Source organism: Phascolarctos cinereus, unplaced genomic scaffold (genome assembly GCF_003287225.1).
Source record: "Phascolarctos cinereus isolate Bilbo 61053 unplaced genomic scaffold, phaCin_HiC Scaffold_726;HRSCAF=1367, whole genome shotgun sequence".
Classification (NCBI taxonomy): Eukaryota; Metazoa; Chordata; class Mammalia; order Diprotodontia; family Phascolarctidae; genus Phascolarctos; species Phascolarctos cinereus.
This window is the reverse complement of record NW_027556098.1, coordinates 219,936,499-219,951,413: the sequence shown is the minus strand read 5'-3', so window position 1 is coordinate 219,951,413 and position 14,915 is coordinate 219,936,499.

The window sequence follows — 14,915 nt, the reverse complement described above, 5'->3', positions numbered from 1 at the left end:
CCCCCCCTCCCGCCCCCAGCAATACAAGCAGGTCTTCTCTGTAAACACTTTAGACATCTTTTCCAATACAATGCATCACTACAAACCTTAAAAACAAAGTGTTTTCCCTTGGTCCAACCATATAGTGGAGAAGAAGGATTGAAACGGATTGGGAGAAGAAAAAAAGTAGAGAAGCCTGGGATAAATAATTGCAATCCTGGTTCTCAAGATTAAAATGGCACCTATGATTTCAATCATCTTCGTTTCTCTGCAAAATTGTGATTTTTCCTCTTCGGTATGTAATTCTGGCGCATTCTTGGAATGAGTTAAGTGGAGACAATGTATAGTTCACCCAACTTCTACAGTAAGTATAGAAAAGAGCAACCCTTGAGAGAAAGTCACAAATTCGTGTATTCAGAACTACAAACTTAATTACATTTTTTAAAGGCCAGTTTGGCATAGTAACTGAGGTGACTCCTCAACCTAGGCAGTATTCTAGGATATCTTTTATCCCCGTACATGAGAATCTGACCTTAAACTTTGTCGAAAAGCAACTTTCAGCCAAGGCTCATTTTCCCGGCAGGAATTCTGCTCTCTTTTTTTCTTCCTGGTGCCTATTGAATTGCATCTAACGTCTGGGTCTTTTGCTGACCCTTAGCAGCCTGGGCTGAAACTTCTCTGGCGTTTTGATTGTTGGTAGTGTTTTTTGTATTGTTTTGATTCCAGTAGAATAACGGCTTAGTTATGGAAATGGCACGGAGATGCTTAGTAGTTTAGTTTAAAACGCACGCGCACACGCACGCGCGCACACGCACGCACACTTTTCTCCCAACAAAGCTAGAATGTTACAATCTGCCTAGTCTCTAGAAACTTTCCCTCTTGCAAAGGGTCCAGAGTTGTTGCGCAAATGGAGTGAAATCTAGGATTGCGGAGAAGAGTGGAATAAAACTACTCAATTGGGGAATTAAATAACCAAAGGAAAGAGAAGAGGACAGAGAGAAGGGGAAGAAGTTTGAAGAGAGAGAAAGAGAGAGAGATGTGATTTATGCGGGTTCGAGGGGCCTTGGTGTGGTGGTACTACACAGCACCGGGGTCAAGCCACAAAAAACACTGGGGCAGATCAGAATAGTCAATGAGCGTCCCGGGCACCTCGGAATTACAAAGAGGGGATAAGGCTCTCCTCCGTCACAAGATCCAGAGCTGCGAAGAGGGGGAGGGAAAACGAAAAACTTGCTGCCTACAAGTCTCTCCTCTTCGAGTGTGTTTGTGAGTTTGTGTGTGTGAGTGGGTGCGGGTGTGGGTGGATGGGACTGTGCCTGTGTCCCTGTGGGTGTGTGCGCGCGCGAGCGAGCGAGCGCGTTCTCCTCTATGTCTGTCTCCTTTCACTGTAGGAGAACGGTGCTCGAAACATTCCTTTCTGCACGGAAGGGCTTTCCCTATTGTTGTTTTCTTTGTGTTGCAGTGTTGCCAACTTAGTGGAATTCCTGTCGTAGTTTCACAGCAGGGCTCAGGCCGACCAAACGGAACCAGCTGCGTTTGTGTATGGGGCCGATGCTGCCTTTAATCCCAAATAACTCGGGTGAGGGGAAGCATCGAAGGAAGGAGGTGGAGTGAGGGGGATAGAGGAGTAGAGGGATCAGTAAAGTAGAGAAGCATATCTTTTTTCTAAAGGTACATATTTAAAAATACATTCTCTCTCATTCTTCTCCTTCAATTCAGGCTCATTGTTAATTTCAATAGTCATTGTGTGTGTGCATCCCTATGTGTATTTTATAAAGGCCAGTGATCACTTGAAGAAATAAAAAAATAGTTTGCTTTTTCTACAAATCACACAATTAGTATTTGGGATGAATAAACTAGGGTCCCCTATTTCTAGAGTCCCAACCCAGCTCAAATAGAACTTATAAAAATGGAACATTTCTATTTTCCATGTTCTTATTGGTCCTTTGGATTTGCATAGTTGACAGATAAAGAAAAGGAAAGGGTGCACCAAAGAGCAAGGAGAATAGAAGAGTTATGTTTTTGTTTTTGTAAATTGGCTTCCTTGATGCATTTTTGGCTTTGTTGTAATACTGATTCATCATGAAAATACTTTGAGAGGTTTTTTTTCATGTCATCTGTTCCTTTTCTTCCTTGAAAAACTTAGCATTAATATGAAATTAATGAAAATCGTGAAACATGTCATGGGAAGAGTGCTGTAATCAGAAAAGTTCCAGAGGAATAAGGTGCCTTGTATCTTCCCTTTGGTTTGTGCTTCCCTCTCTGAAGATGGTTTGGTCTTGTTGTCCAGATGAAAACATTACTAAAATGCTCTGGAAAAAACTGACCTTAGACTGAGAAGCAGTGTGATACAGTAGACAGAGTCAATCCTGACAGTAGACAGAGTCAATCCTGACTGCCACTTACTAGCTTTGCCACCTGAGTGAGTAATGCAAACATTCTAGGTTTGTTTCCTCATCTGTAAAATGAAATGCTGAAAGGAAGACAGTGGGGTACAATGGGGAGGGGGGGGGAATACCATATTTGGAGTCAGAAGACATTTGTTCAAATGCAGGTCAATTAACCATTTGGGCAAGTCACTTAACCTCTCTGGGATTCAGTTTCTTCATCTATAATTCATCCGAGAAGCATTTATTGAGCACCTGCTGTGTGCCAAGTGCTATGCTGGCTACCTCCGATACAAATACAAAAATGAGATAGCCCTTGCCCTCGAAGAGCTTATATTCTCTGCTAGACACAGGTCCACAGATAGAAAGTATTATCAAATGGAGAGGGAGAAGATCAGGAAAGGCTTCCTCATAAGAGGTGGCAGCTGAGACATGCTTGGAAGGAAGTTAGTGATTCTATGAGGTAGAGGTGAGGAAGAACATTCAAGACATGGTGGATAGCCTGAGCAAAAGCTCCTGAGTAGAAAATAGAATGTGATGGACAGTGAAAGGCAAGTGGGCCAGTAGAGTTGGAATTAATTTGTAAAGGCGAGAGATGCATTATCAGTCTACAAAGATGGGTTGAAGCCAGATGACCTCTAAGGTCCCTTCCAACTCTCTGTGGTGGCTCTGTGACTAAGTGAGACTAAGAGACTAAGATCTCTTCCAAATCTCAATTCTATAAACTGGTCTTTGTATTTCTACTTCTGCTGGTATAATTCCTGCCCACACTAAATTTCCCAGAGAACACAGAGCAGAATCACCAGAGGAAAAACTTGTTCCCAGACACTCGTTTTCTTTTAGAACACTTGTTGCAAATGTTTATTTAACACCAAGCAGGAAAGCTCTCTACAGAGAGTTTAGCTTAGAGCAGTGGAGCGGGTCGTGCTTATCCATCAACTGAGTGCATTGGACAAGAGTTAACAATTGAAGGAAGGGTGAAAGGGCCAGGAAGTATAGAATCAGCTCTCTATTGAAGCTCAAAGTCCCAGTCAGGAGGGGTTTCAAGTCCTGATGATCTCCTTGGATGACCTGGCCAATCCATGCAAAGCCTTTTGGAGAGTTTGAAAAACCCACAAGGCACCTGTCATTGGGTTTCTTAACCACTTGCATAAACGATGATAGACTTTCCACATTAGGTAGGATGCTGAAGACCATGTAACTTAACTCCCACCACCCATTTCATTCCAGGACTATCCCAGGTCTAACATGTTCAGTTACTTTATGACCCTGGAACTGAACCCCATAGGAAGCATGGCTGTACTGCTTTGGATTTTGCTTTTCTTTCTGATTTTGTTATACAAGCTACTCTCCTTGAAGGAAATAAGTAACTGAAATCCATAATTACAGCCCCTCCAGCCCCAATTTCACTTTAAGCTAAAAGTTTCGCCATCAATCGGCAATCATCCATTAAGCACCTACTCTGTGATTGATGGAGATACAAATACACCACTACCCCTTCCTTTACCACCAATACGATTAGAATTGTTAACAAATGCAAAATCAACCAAATTTAGTTGGAAAGGATATCAGAAACCATCTACTTCAACCTGTACCTGAAAAGGAATCCATTTTGTGAAATACCTTATCAAATGATTATCAAGTCTACTTGAAGACGTCTAGTGAGAGGGAATCGACTAGCTCCCAAAGCAGTCCATTCTGTTTGTGTACAGCTTTGATTGGTAGCAAGTTTTTCGCTCCACAGAGCTAAAAATGTGCCTCTTGGGAACCTCTCCACCTCCCCCCCACCCCGCATTGTTCCTGGTTCTTTCTTCTGAGGCCAAGCAGAACAAGTCAAATTGCTCTTCCATACGATGCCCTGAAACACAGCAATCACATCTGCAGGCTAGCTATCACCAGTTTCTTCACTTTATCTTCATATGACATAATATCTGAAGGCCCTTCACCCATCTGCTCACCATACCCTGGAAGTTCTCCAGCTTATCATGGACATTACAAAAACTGGACTCTTCAAACTTAAGAAAACATTCTGGCTGTGGTCTGATCAAGGCAAAGTACAGTGGAATTATCAGTACACTGCGCTGCTCAGTCCAACCCGAGACTATGCTAGCTTTTTTGGCTGCCATGTCACATTGTTGCTTCATGATGAGTGTGCAGTCCGCTAAATCTACCAACTGTTGTTGTTTGTCCTCCATTCTCGAAGAGGACCAATGACATGGGGAGGGGGGATGATGGCAGGTGTGATGTCTTGGCTTGCAAGTAAATTGGATTTATGTGAGGCAGGGCTGTGCAAAGCCGTCAGCCTCACTCTCTCCTCCAGAGTCATCTCATGAAATCTGCTGACTGGTTTTCAGATGAACTTCTATAACTTTTTATTTGTGATACTGGAGTTTTTAACCCCAGCGTAAGGCCTTACATTTATCTTCACTGTTTCATCTTATTAGTTTTGGTCCAATGTTTTAGCCTGTCAAGATATTTTTGAATCCTGGTTTCTCCCAGCTTTGAGTCAACTTCAAATCTTATAAATATGCTAATTATGTTTATTCAAATCATTAATACAAAATGTTAAACAGTACAGGATCAGGAGAGATCCTTGAGGCGCTCAAATAGAGTCTTTAATAAGATTTTATTAAGTGCTTACTATGAGCCTGGCACTGTGCTAAGTGGTGGAAACTATGAGCTCTAATGGAGAAAGATAACACAAAAGGAAGGTGGGGAGGGTATAGGTACAAAGGTACCCATTGTGGGGGACATGATAGTTCAGCTTGCAGCCTGGAAAGTTACATGGCTATCCTGGGTGGTTGTTGTTGAATCATTTCTTTGTGTCCCCATTTAGGATTTTCTTGGCAAAGATACTTGGATACTTGGAAAAGATACCTTTTCCAGCTCATTTTACAGATAAGGAAACTGAGGCAAAGAGGCTTAAGTGACTTGCTCAGCATCACACAGCTACTAAGTGACTTAGGACAGATTTGAACTTGGGAAGATGAGTCTTCCTGACTTCAGGCCCAGCACTCTATCCTCTATACCACCTAGCTGCCCTCTTTGTCCTCAGCTGCCCTTCTTAAATGGAGATTTTAGGAGAAGCCATGCAATCAAAGGGAGAGACCACGGGGGAGAGGGTACTTCCAATATTTGAATTCTAGGGCCAGAATAAGCTTCAGGATGAAGAATTTTCTGGGGCAGATAGAGAAGGATCCAGGATGCAGCCTGGAGAGAAATGAAGTCCTTCCTTTAAAGATAACACATACATACATACATATAGAGAGATGCATGTATGTGTATGTGTGTGTGAAGAAACAAAATAGATACTAGGTACCTCATGCCTTGGGCAGTTATTTTAATTCTTAGATCCTCAGCTTCCTCAACTGTAAAAGGAGGAAATTGGAACAGAGGATCTCCAAGGTCACTTCCAACTGTAAATCTATGATCCCATTAAACTAAGCAATCTGGCAGAAGGAGGTGGATTCCTCTCAAGACACTGGGGACTGTATGAGCAAAAGTAGGGAGATAAGACTAGGTCAAGAACATGAACCAAGGAGTAGTACAACAAGAGCACAGAGTACATGAAGTAGAATGATGGGAGATAAGGTTGATCAGGTAAGCTGGAGCCAGATTTTTCAGAGCCTTGAACTGAAGCAGCCTTGAATGCCTGGGAGATCAGTTAGGAGATTATTGCAGATGGTTCAGGCAAGAGGCAATGATGACTTGAATTAAGTTTATGATTGTATTGACAGAGAAGGGAATGGTTAAAGATATTTCGTGGAGACAAAATCAACAAGACTTAGTAACAAATAAGATATGGAGGGAGAGTGAAAAAGGAAGGTCAAGAATGACTCTTGGATTGTAAACCTGGGTAACTGGAAGGGTGATGGTGCTCTACATAGAACTAGGGAAAGTTGGAAGAAGAGTGGGTTGGGATAGGGGAGGGGGGAGATAGTGATTCCCATTTTGGACATATTGTATATGATATCTATGGGACATCCAGGTAGAGTCAACTGCCTGTTGGTGATTCAGGACTGGAATTCAAGACAGAAACTAGTGAAAGATATGTAGATCTTAGAGTCATCTGACTAGAGATGCTAATTAAATCCATAGGGGTTGATCAAAAGTGAAAATAAGAGGGCCCAGGCAAAAGCCTTGGGAGTGGGACATCAATCAGTCAATCAACAAGCGTTTATTAATAGATTATTAGTGCATGGATAATAATCAGGGAAGGAGAATGAGAAGGAATAGTCAGATAGATAACCAGGAGACAGCAACATCATGTGAATAAAGGTAGGAAAGGCACAATCCACATCTTCCACCCTTCCAAAATTCTGGTAGCTGTTATCTACAAACCTCCTTCCTCAATGAGTTCAGTACCTAGCTGACAATCTTTCTCTCCTTCTCAACTCTTGCCCTCATACTAGAGGACTTCAACATACATAAAGATACTGCCTCAAACAACCTAACCACTTAAGCCCTCAACCTATTCACTTCCCATAACCAACTCTTCCACCCCACTTCCCAGCACACAAAGATGGTCATATCCTTAACCTTTCCATCACCCGCAAATACACCATCTCCATGTTCAAGAACTCTAAAATGCCTTTATCTGATCACAACCTATTGGCTTTCTACTTCTCCCTCTGCCTTCCCATACCAAATACTACTGTTCATCCACACTGTTATCTCCAGTCCCTCAATCCCTGAGTTATCTCCCCCGTCATCATCCCTGCACTAGCCACTGTCTCCTACTCTCCCTATCTTGACTCCCTGGTGAACTGGTTCAACTCTACACTGTCCTCTTCTCTTGAGTCTGTGGCCCCCTTATCATATTGTCTATTGTTCCCTGCAAAGCTTCAGCCTTGGATCATTCCCTCTATCTGCTCCCTTTACTCCTATGCACATGCTGCTAAATAAAGGAGGAGAAAATCACATAATCGTTCTGACCCTGTCCAGTAAAAAATTGTTACACAACATCAGCTGGGCTCTCAATGTTGCTAGACAATCTTTCTGCACCTCTATTATTAACTTACTATTGCACTCTCCACAGAGGCACTTCCTAACCTTTTCATTCCTCCTCAAACTTCCCACAGGTCCTACTCCCCCCACCCTATGAACTGAGAAATTTGCCTCATATTTTACTGAAAAAATTCAGTTCATTCACCAAGATCTCTCTCTTCTCCCCTCTACCTTATATTATCCATATGCCTTCTGCTACTATCTCCTCCTTAAACCCTGTCTCACATGAAAAAGTGGCCCTACTCCTTGCCAAGGCAAACCCGTCTACCTTCACAAGCAATCCTATTCCATTCTCTCTTCTCCAACAGATTGCCCCCTCTGTCATCCCTGCTCTCATTTATCTTCAATCTTTCCCTCTCCAGTCTCCTTCCCTACTGCCTATCAACATTCCCATGGCTCCTTCATCCTCAAAAAAACCCTCACTTGATCCTTGATTCCACTAACTATTAACCTGTATCTCTTCTGCCCTTTGTGACTCAACTCCTTGAGATCATCCACAATAGATGCCACCACCTCATCTCTTCCCACTCTCCTCTTAACTCCCTAAAATCTGGCTTCCAAACTCATTATTCAAATGAAGCTGCTCTCTCCAAAGTTACCAACAATCTCTTAATCGTCAAATCCAATAACCTTTTCTCAATCATCATTCTTCTTGATCTTTCTACAACATTGACACTGTCAATCAACCTCTTCTCCTTGATATTCTCTTCTCTCTAGGTTTTCAGGACTTGCTTAGTTCTCCTCCTAACTACCTGACCACTCCTTCTCTGTCTCCTTTGCTAGATGCTCATCTAGGTCATGCACACCAACCATGGGATTCCTACAGGGCTCTGTCCTGGGCCTTCTCCCCTCCTGTCTCTTTACTGCTTCACTTGGTGACCTTAGCAACTCACGTGGATGTAATTATCATCTCTATGCTGATGATTTTCAAATCTACCTCTGTACTGACCTCCAGTCTCATATTTCCAATTGCTTTTCAGACATGCATGTCCAATTGATATCTTAAACTCAACGTGTCCAAAAGTGAAATCATCTTCTTTCCCCTAAGCCCTAACCCTCTTCCAAACTTCCCTATTGCTGTCAAGGACATCAGCATCTGCCAAGTCCCTTGGGCTCACAACCTAGAAGTCAGTCTCAGCTGCTCACTACCTCTCAATCCTTTTATCCAATCCGTTGCCAAGATCTGTTTATCTCACCCTTTGCAACATCTCTCAGCTACACCACCTTCTCTCCTCTGATACTACCACCTCACTGATGCAGGTCCTTATGGTCTCACACCTAGAGTATTGCGATAACCTGACTGTTGATCTGCCAGCCATAAGTCTCTCCCTATTTCCAGTACATCCTCCTTTTAGACTCAAAAATTATCTTCCTAAAGTGCCAGTCAGACCATGTCACCTCCATACTCAATAGACCCTAGTGGTTCTCTAACAACCCCAGGATCAAATACAAAATCCTCTGCTTAACATTCAAAGCCCTTTAAAACCTAGCCCCTTCTCAGCTTTTCCAGTCTTCTTACACCTTTACATTCTGCCGTGTAGTCTTCGACTTAGTGACAAACACTGGCCTCCTGGCTGTTCCATGAACAAGATATTCCATCTCTCAGTTCTGGGTATTTTCACTGACTGTCCCCATGCTAAGAAAGATCTCCCTCCTCATCTCTGCCTCCTGGCTTCCCTGCTTTCTTTCAAGCCCCTTCTAAAATTTCACCTTCTACAAGACGTCTTTCCTAATACCTCTTTATTCTAGTATCTTCCCTCTTTTAATTATTTACTATTTTTTCCTCTATGTAGTCTGTACATATTTGTTTGTTTGTTGTCTCCTCCACTAGACTATGAGCTCCTGGAGGGCAGGGACTGTCTTTTGCCTTTCTTTGTATCCCCAGCACTTATCACAGGACCAGGAATATAATAAGCACTTAATAAATGTTTATTGAGTTACTGACTGACTGGGGAGACACTATCGGGGTGGAGACGGAGGGTGGGGTGAATGCTGTCAAAAATTCCAAAAAGTCCAGAATGACCTCAGTCACCTTTGACTCTTCATTCTCATTCACCCCCTGCATATCCAATCTGTCGCCAAGCCCTGCAGAGTCTATCTTCAGAAGATCTAAGTAGTCTACAGTGAAGCCAGGGAAGAAAAAGTGCCCATAGATACAAAATCTATACAAGGTGATTTTAAGAAGGTACGTTCTAGGTATGACCAAATCCAGTGCAAACATTTATTAAGTTTCTCCTACATACCATTACTACGCTAAGCTCTAGGAATACAAAGCAAGGCAAAAAAAAAAAAAAGGCGGTCCTGCTTTCAAGGAGCTCACAGTTTAATGGTGGAAACGATATGCAAACAACCATGTTCAAACAGGCTACAAAAAGGATAAATTGCAGATAATCTCAGAGAAAAGGTACCAAGATTGAGGAGGACCAGGAAAGGTTTCTTGTAGAAGGAAGTTAGGGAAGCCACGGAACACAAAAATACTGTAATTAACTGGTCTCTCAGCTACCTCTATCTATCTTTTCCAGATGAACCTGCACACACATAAACCTTCAAAAATAGTGTTAAAGTTGGGGCAACTACGTGGCACAGTGGATAGAGCACCAGTCCCGAACTCAGGAGGACCTGAGTTCAAATTCGGCCTCACACCAAATACTTGACACTAGCTGTGTGACCCTGGGCAAGTCACTTAACCCCCAATTGCCTTAAAAAATAAATGAATGAATGAATGAATAAATAAATATATAAATGAATGAATGAATGAATGAATAAATAAATAAAAAACAATGTTAAAGAATGGGCACTGAAAATGGCCAACTTAGAAGCCTTCACTGACTCCCTGCTGCTTCCGTGACAAACTTCCTAGCCTGGCACTTAAGGGCCTCCATAATCTACCTCCAATTTATCTTTTTTCTATTTTTACTCCTTATTACTTCCTTTAATACATCTGATGCTCCAACAAAACTAGATTACTACCTATCTCTAAACTCAATGAAAGTCATCTCCCATGCCTGAAACTCCTTCCTCATCTCTGTCTTCAGAATCTTTATCTTCCTTCAAGATTCAGTTCAAATAATAACAGCTCCATGTCCCTTTTCTTTATTTCCTCAACTAAAAATGTTCTCTCTCTCTCCTTAAATATTCCTGGAGTACTTTGTTTAGACCTCATCTTAGCCTCCATTAATCTCTGACTTGTATTATGCTAATCTATCTTATCCCTCTCATTAAAATGTAGTGAACTCCTCATGCATAGAAAATGCATTTTATTTTTGTCTTTGTATCCCCAGTGCCTAGGACAGTCCCTTGCACATATTAGGTGCTTAATAAATGTTTGTTGAATTGAACTGAAGAGCAAAATGAACAAGCTTGAAAACGATATGGGTTTTCTAGGACAAAACTCAAATCTGAATCGAAGAGATGAGGCCCAGCAAAACAGTAAGATCATTTTTTTTTTAAGGCCAGAGTCAGGGGAACACAGTCTATTGTGTCCCCAAAGACTTCATTTCTCCTTTCCATAATAAATGCAGGTCCTTGAATAAGACGCACAGCTACTCTACAATGATCTTTTGTTCACAGCTAGCTAGCTTTTTAATATAGAAAAAGAAACAAATATTTGCAAGGACAGGTGGAGGAGCATGAGCATAGAGATAAACAATATAACAAAGGACCCTTTACATAGACATTATTTTCATGGGAAAGGAAGGATGTCAATAATAATACATATATGGAAAGAGAATGTGAAACCAGAAAGTAAATATAGATCTGGCTGACTTATGAGTTCCAAGTTTCCTGAAGCCTGGCTTTATCTCTCAGATAGAGTGGATACTTAACAAATACTTGTTGATTGATTGATTGATTGATTGGTAGTTTCTAAGAGATTAGATTCTTTCTCAATTCCACTCAAACATGATGGGATATGGACAGGTTTTAATCCAACCCCCAATGCATATGTGTATGTATGTGTGTGGTCGTGACTTTCTATGTATTCAGATTATCAGAGACTTTACTCTCTCTCCCTCTGCCTAACCAGGAATTTCACCATACTAGGATCCTGGGAAAAGTATCACTCCTATTCTGTTCTATGATTTTTTTTAATTAAATTTTTTAATTAAAAAAATCTATTTTCTCTCCCTCCCATATTCCCCCCATTAAAAAAGAAAGAAAAATTAAAGTATAACAAATATGTATAGTCAAGCAAAACTAATTCCTACATTGGCTATTTCATATATATATAAAATATACGTACGCATATGCATATGTGTATATCAGTCTACACCTTGAGTCTAGCACCTCTGTGTCAAGAGGTGTGTGGGCAGCACATTTCATCATGAGCACTCTGGACTCATGGTTGGTTATTGGATTGTTCAGAGTTCTTACATCTTTCATTATCTTAAAAATGTTATTATTATATAAACTCTTCTCCTGGTTCTGCTCACTTCACTCCACATCAGTTCATCATCATTCTTCCTAGGTTTCTGTGAAATCATCCTCTTCATCATCTCTTACAGCACACTAGTATGCCATCACTTTCATATACCATAACTTGTTCAGCCATTCCCCAATTGGTAGGCATATCTTCAGTTTCCAATTCTTTGCCACCACAAAAAACTGCTATAAATATTCTGCAACTAAGCCTGTTCAGCAGTTTTCAGAGGAAGAAATCCAAGTTATTTATAGACATATGGGAAAAAAATCCTCCAAATTACTAATTAGTGAAATGCAAATTAAAGCAACTCTAAAGTTCTATTTCACACTCATCAGATTGGCCAAGTTGACCAAAGAAAAGGAAAATGGCAACTTCCAGACAGGCTGTGGGGGGAAAAGGTGTGTTAATGCACTCTTGGTAGAACAGTGAACCAGTCTAGCCATTCTAGAAAGCAAACAGGAACTCTGCCCAAAAAGCCCTTTAACCTATCAACACTACTACTAGGTCTATACCCCAAAAGATCAAAGAAAGAGGAAAAGAACACACATTTACAAAAATAGTGATGACAGCTCTTTTTGACAAGGCAAAGAACTAGAAACTGAAGATGTGCCAATCAAATAGAAAATGACTGGCAAATTATGGCATAGAAAGTGATGGAATCCTATTGTGATATAAGAATGATGAGGGGGATAGTTTCAGAAAAACCTGGGAAGATTTGTATGGACTAATACAAAGTGAACTGAGTAGAACCAGGAGAAAAATTTGTACGATAATAACAACATTATAAAAACAAACAGCTTTAAAAGCCTTAAAAACTCTGATCAATGCCATGACCAACCACGATTCCAGAGGACTCATAATAAAACATGCTTACCCCAGGGTGGGGAACTTGCAGCCTTGAGGCCGGCCACATGTGGCCCTCTAGGTCCTCAAGTGTGGCCCTTTGACTGAATCCAAACTTCACAGAACAAATCCCCTTAATAAAAAAAATTCATTTATTGATTATATTAATTATAATATATCATATGTAATATATTATAATTAATCAAAATATATTATGTATGATATAATTAATCACAAAATAATTATCCTTAATTATAATATTATATTGTCTATGTTGATTATATATTATTATAATTATATAATATATAATATAATTATATTGCATATAAATATAATATAATAATATACTTATTTATTGATTAAATTAATTATAATATAATTAATATAATCAATAAATCAATCATTTTATTAAGAGGATTTATATAATATAATTACAACTCATATAAATTATATAATATTATACAATTAATATAAATATAATGTGATTGGTATTATTATATGATATATTATAATTAATTATAATATAATCAATAAAACAATCTTTTTGTTAAGAGGATTTGTTCTGTGAAGTTTGGATTCAGTCAAAGGGCCACACTTGAGGACCTAGAGGGCCACATGTGGCCTCAAGGCCGCAAGTTCCCCACCCTTGTGCTAACCACTTCCTGCTAGAGAGGTGACAGATTGAGTGCAGAATGAGACTTTTTTGAGGGAATTTGTTTTCCTTGACTGCACATGGTTGTAACAGGGACTTTGTTTTCTTTCTTTCTCAATGGTGGAGAAGGGGGTGGAAAGGAACTACATGTGAGGAAGAAAAGACAGTTTTCTGTTTATTGAAAAAAATTAATATAAATTAAAAATAAATAAACAAAATGGAGTAGAATAAAGAAAAAAAAAAGAAAGAAAACAACCTGTTCATATTCTTCAGCCATTTATCACCTGGGGAATGATTCTCATTCCTATAAATTTGAATCAGTTCCCTATATGTCTATGTCAAAGAAGCACACTGAAGAGATATTTCTCCCAGTTATCTGCTTTACTTCTAATTTTATCTGCATTGGGGTTTTTTGTACAAAAGCTTCTTAATTTTATATAATCAAAACTTTCCATTTTAACTTTTGTGATTATCTTCTGTGATCCGCTTTATCTTTTGTTTGGTTATAAATTCTTACACTATCCACACAACTGAAAAGTATTTTTCCCGTGCATCTCTAATTTGTTTATTATATTACCCTTTATATCTAAGTAATGTACCCATTTGGAACTTACCTTGGTTTGTCATATGAGATGTTCGTCTACACCTAGGTTCTGCTAGACCACTTCCCAGTTTCCTTAGCAATTTTTGTCAAACATTGAGTTTCTACTCCAATAGCTGGAATCTTTGAGTTTATCAAACATTAGATTAGTGTTTTTATTTTCTTCCATATGTTGTATATTTTATCTGATTTCTCTCTATTTCTTAACTAACACCAAATCACTTCAGTGATTATTGCTTTGCAGTAGAGTTTGAGATCTATATTATTAAGCTCCCTTCTTTCCTACTGTTTTTCATTATTTCTCCTGATATTGTTGGCCTTTAGTTCCTCCAGCTGCGTTTTATTGTAATTTTTCTAGCCCTATAAAGTAATCCTTTGGTAGTTTGATTGGTATGGCACTGAATAAGTAAATTCATTTAGTCAGTATTGTAGATTTATTATATTTGTTTAGCCTAACTTTGAGCAATTAATGTTTCTCTAGTTATTTAGATCTGTATTTATTTGAGTAAAGAGCATTTTATAGTTGTATTCAAATAGTTCCTGTGTTTCTCTTGGAAAATAAAGTCCCAAGTACTTTATACCTTTTCTAATTTTTTAATGGAATTTTTCTTTCCATCTCTTCTACAGAGCTTTTTTAGTGATACACAGATATGCTGATTATTTATATGGATTTATTATATTCTACAACCTTGTTATTATTCCAATAAAAATTTTAGTTAGTTCTCTTTGCCTATGCCTATGCCCTAAATTTTTTTCATCATCACAATAGCTAGCATTTCTAGTACTATATCAAATAGTGATGGCAGTAATAGATATCCTTACTTTATCCCTGTTCTTATTAAAAAGGTCTCTCTAGTTTATCCTCATTACATAAAACAGTGACTCTGAGTTTTAGATAGATACTACCTATCATATTAAGGAATAATCTATTTCTAGGTTTTCTAATATTTTAACAGGAATAGTTGTATCTTGTCAAAAGCTTTGTCTGCATCTGTTGATACAATCATGGGGTTTTTTAATTTTTCT